Raw genomic sequence first — 5,220 nt, 5'->3', positions numbered from 1 at the left:
TCCGACAAAGTTTAGGGAGGCTGGGGGCTACTCCTGGCAATTCTGGGAGATCACCAGGGTCCAGCCAGTGGTGCTTGGGGATGACCCTACCTGGGCCCTCCACAGGTACTTCAGTCCTTTAAACTACCTTCTTGGCCCTTGATTACTGTTTATGATACATGAATGACATTTTTCTTTTCTTTTCTTTTCTCTTCTCTTCTCTTCTCTTCTCTTCTTTTCTTTTCTTTTCTTTTCTTTTCTTTTCTTTTCTTTTCTTTTCTTTTCTTTTCTTTTCTTTTATTGAATCCCCATGAGATACAGTTACAAAACTTTCATGTTTGAGTTTCAGTCATACAATGATCAAACACCCAACCCTCCACCAGCGCACATCTTCCATCACCAAGGTTCCCAGTATCCCCCCATACCACCCCTCCCCCGTCTATGGCAGACAATCTCCCCCATCTTCTCTTTTTATTGCTTGTTATGAATATCACAGGATGTCGTGCGGCCGCAAGAGCGGCTGCACACTCCTGGAATTCTAAAATTTTAGATAATTAGGGTCTGGAGAAATCTTTGCAGCGAGCTGCTCTGTTCAGAGATTCTTTTGTGTGTCTCTTGGATCAAGGCCATTAAGGAGCTTAAATAGCAGCTGGAGGCAGTTTATGGGTGTGACCTCCAGAGTCCCATGGCGAGTGGAGGGGTGGGGGGTGAAAAGGACCGACTCATGCCCTATGACTTGAGGCCTGGAGTTTGCCATCACTGAACCTGCATACCTGCACTTCTCACTGGGTTCTGGAAGTTGGCGACATCAGGGTCCTGAGGAGACAGGTGGAGGGACGACACCTGCTCCCATCTGAGGCACCCCAGTGAAATCGGCCTGGCTTAAAGTCCAGAGGCATCTCTCCAATGAGTTGCTTGGTTCAGAGATTCTTTTTTTAATTTATTTTATTGAATCACCATGAGATAGTTACAAGCTTTCATGTTTGGGTTACAATCACACAATGATTAAACACCCATCCCTCCACCAGTGCACATTCCCCACCACAAATATTCTTTTCAAATGACATTTTTCTGAGGAGAATATCCTTGATTTTCTTTCCTCGCACTCATCCCTCCCTTTGAGCAATGACTTTGGCGTCACCTGGTGCTGGTTGTGGCTACGGAAAGTTCTGAGGTTTGGGGCTGGAGCAATAGCACAGCGGGTAGGGCGTTTGCCTTGCACACCGCCGACCCAGGTTCGATTCCCAGCATCCCATATGGTCCCCCGAGCACTGCCAGGAGTAATTCCTGAGTGCAGAGCCAGGAGTAACCCCTGAGCAATGCTGGGTGTGACCCAAAAAAGCAAAAAAAAAAAAAGAAAGTTCTGAGGTTAGTTGAAAGTTCCTCTTACCTGTGAGTCGTGTTTTCCTGCCTGAAGGCATATGGAATGTTTTATTCTTCAAGTTCAACAGTGTTGCCAGGATTAACTCTATTCTATATTCATTTTTCCAAGTAAATCTTATGCCTTTTGCTGAGTACATTCTGTGTACCTAAGTTTTCCATTTCATTTTAAAATTTTTTTTGGTTCTCTATTTCAGAGTCACCAACTGAAACCAAATTGTCTTTCTAATTTTCATATTTTTTTCAGGTGTCCCAGTCTGTTTCTTTTCTTTTTTTCTTTTTGAGTTACACCCGGCGATGCACAGGGGTCACTACTGGCTCTGCACTCAGGAATTATCCGTGGCGGTGCTTGGGGGACCATATGGGATGCCGGGATTTGAACCCGGGCTGGCCGTGTGCAAGGCAAATGCCCTACCCGCTGTGCTATCACTCCAGCCCCTCAGTCTGTTTCTTTTATCTTCTTTTTTTTTCCGAGGTATAATTCCACTTTATTTTCCTCGGAAAGAGTTTGTCTTCAATCCTTAAGGTCTGTAGTTGCCTTACATGGGTTTTGGTGAAGGTCTTGGGGCAGCACCCGCAGATCTGAACCTCGGTGTGGGGGTGTCTGGTCCTTGCGGGCTTCGCGGGAACCGTTCCTTACCACCTTGCTGTGAATGGCACAACTCACACAGTAGTGTAACTTCACATACAACTTGGGAAGCACATAAGCGTCGAAAACGCTGGCTTCGGATATGTCCCGCACCGCCGCGGCCTCCACGATGTTTTGAATGACAAACTTCTTGATCGCCTTATCCTTGGGCACGCACCGGGCGCAGTTGGTGCAGCGGATGGACTGCACGTGGCCCCGGCCCTTTTTTTGCCCATCCGTTGTTCCTTCTCTTTTTTGTCATGTTGGAAGTGCAGATACGAAAGAGCTGTTTCTTTTATCTTTTGATTCATAATTGTTATTCCAACCATCTCCCTATGTTACTATTTTTTAAACTAATTTTTGATTATTTGGTCATCTTGGTTCTCTTCCTTATTTCTAACTGATTATATTTTATTTATTTTTAAATTTTATTCATTTATTTCGGGGGGCCACACCTGGTGGTGCTCAGGGTTTACTCCCCGCTCTATGCTCAGGGATCATTCCTGGTAGTGCTCTGGGGACCATATGGAATGCCGGGAGTGGAATATAATTCAGCCATGTGCAAGGGGCAAATGCCCTACCTGCCCCAGTCTAACCAATTAGATTTTAATGGCCCTCTCTTTGATTCTTTAGTTATATTAATCTCCATTTTCAGCTCACTCTGTGGGGCTATTTTCTTGATATTGGACTCTTATTTCCTGATTTATCTATAGTGCAGGTTGACACACAAAGGAGCATTGTTTTACAGTTTGGGTTTATATTTTCTTCTTTTTTCTTTTTCTTTTTTTAAAATTTAATTTAATTTTTATAAAATTGTTCACAATGATTTATTACATTCGATATTCCAACACCAATCCTACCCCATTACTCCTTCCTACCACCATTATTTCCTATTTTCCCAATCACCGCCCAAACCTGCCCCAACAGCAGGTCTTAAATGATTTATTTTGTATTGCTTGTTATGTTAATTTGCTAAAAATGATCAAAAGAGATTTCCTTAAAAAAAAGTGTGAAGATTGTTGTATCTCACCCTAGAGCCATTAAGCCCTTGTATAAGAGACTACTAACATGTTGTTACATGTTATGTCTTGTGTGTTGATATTTTCTTAATCAAGATTGGTTATCTTTTACTTTACATCCCATCCCACGTGGTGTGCTACTCCTGGTATATCAGTGATGCAGAGTATGAGATGTCTCTTAGAATTCACCTCGGGAATTCTAAAATTTTGATAGAATGATACAGCTGGGGTTAAATTTTTAACTGGATGGTGATTTTGGAGTCCAGAAGCATCTCTGCGGCTCTCTGATCTCTTTGAGATTTATTTATGAGTTTCTGGATCATGGCGAGTTAATGAGCTTACTTGGCACCAGAGGCAGTTCATGAACATGACCGCCAGGCTCCCAAAAGAACAGGGGGATGGCAGGGCAGGTGGAGGGGGGTAGGTCACCCATATCTGACTCCATGGGAACCTGGAGATCTGGAAATTTCGGTCACAAAACCTGCATACACGAGATTTTCAACAGATTCACTCATGGATGAGGCTCGTCCAAGTCTGTGAAGTGTGCCGTGAGCATGGCAGCGATTTGGTTCTGGCAGTTTTTGGCTGCCAGGACTCTGTTTGGCAACTGGAGGGACTCACCTGCCCCACTCCGTGGTACCCTGAATCTCTCTCTCTCTCTCTCTCTCTCTTAAAAAAATCTAGTTATTATTTTTTTCTTAAACTTTAAACATCATGATCTACAAAGTTGTTCATAATACACTGGTATCAGGTATTCAATGTCCCAACACCAATCCCATCAAGAATGTGACATTGTCCCCAGTCTCCCCCCTGTTCCTTCCTTCCCCCCACCCCCAGCAAGCCTGCTCCCTTAGCAAGCGCAAATGTTTACATTGCTTGTTTTTACAAGATATATCTTGTAATGATGTTGCTAGAGTCATTGTCTAAGAATTTACTTATCCTTATGCTAGTCGAACCTTCTGTGTGTTATTGTTTTCACTTATTGAGCTTCGTGGACTTGTACACAAGTTTCCCATCTAATTTTCTCTGCATGTACTGGGCTGTCAGTACTGTGAAATTTGGAGATGTCGTGTTGCCACACTGTGGCCTCGTGCTCTAGGAGCTCTGGAATACGGATGATTTAGCGGCTTGGTGTCTCTTTGAGATTAGTCATGGGGTCAGGCCAGAGGATGTCCGGTGTGGGTGGGTCACTGGGCCTTCTGACAGATCGGGGATGGGACCTGTCCCCATCCTGAGAAGACTCCAGAGATTGGGCCTATCTGGGACAACTCAGCTGAGGCGTATCTCCCTGAATTTTCTTCTAAACACAATTTTAAACATTATAGCACCTTCAATATTGGTCCTCTTCCCTATATACATCTGACTAGGCCATCTCTCATAGCCCATGATTTCAAATGCCAATATCTACAAACAATTTGTAACACCTTAGCCTACACCTATCTCTTGAATTCAATTTAAATTTCACCCAGTTTCTTCAGATTTCCTCTTGGACTTCTTTCTCCTTTTAGTTTCCTTTCGTGGGGGACAGATATGGGAGAGTTTGGATGACTCTGAAAGGTGCTTGGGGACAACTCATGGCTTAGTGCTCTGAGATTGCTTCTGGCCAAGCTCAGGGAATCACCAAGTGCTGGGGCTTGAATCTGGGGCTGTAGTATGCAAATTCTATAATCCAGTTCTTCGAACTATCTTCCTGGCCCTTTTCTTATCTGTACCTCAGAATCCTATGTTGGGGGCTGGAGTGATAGCCCAGCGGGTAGGGCGTTTGCCTTGCACATGGCCAATCTGGGTTCGATTCCCAGCGTCCCATATTGCCGGGAACCAATGCCTGGGAACCACCAGGAACCAATGCCTGGGAACCAATATGTCAGTACAAACTGACCTGTAACTAAGGAACAACCGCTTCTTGGGAAAAATATCAAAGTACCTTTTGAAGGTTGCAAAACAATGCCCAGGGTAACTGCCATCAGGGCCCACATCCAGTTTTGTTAAACGTTTGCATTCTTTGCTATTCTCCCCATCTGCCCACTTCCTCATATAATCAATTATAAAAGACTAGCTTAGGAGAAATAAAATTGGAGCTTGCACCCATTCTTCTTGTGTCCGTCTCATTCTTCTGTGTCTGTCTGTGTCTGTGTCTTTCTTCTTGTGTCTGTCTCCTTTTCACTCTTGAACCCTCTCCCGGCTACCCACGTTGACCAAGTCCCGTGGGATGGG

General features: G+C 44.3%; 1 pseudogene; it reads right to left on the bottom strand.

Moving 5' to 3' along the window:
* Positions 1–1,898: 1,898 nt before the first annotated feature.
* LOC101553806 (40S ribosomal protein S26-like) lies at positions 1,899–2,249 on the bottom strand (annotated as a pseudogene).
* Positions 2,250–5,220: the final 2,971 nt, after the last annotated feature.

This window comes from Sorex araneus, chromosome 4, assembly GCF_027595985.1.
Source record: "Sorex araneus isolate mSorAra2 chromosome 4, mSorAra2.pri, whole genome shotgun sequence".
NCBI classification, from domain to species: Eukaryota; Metazoa; Chordata; class Mammalia; order Eulipotyphla; family Soricidae; genus Sorex; species Sorex araneus.
This window is presented reverse-complemented; position numbering and strand designations above follow the sequence as displayed.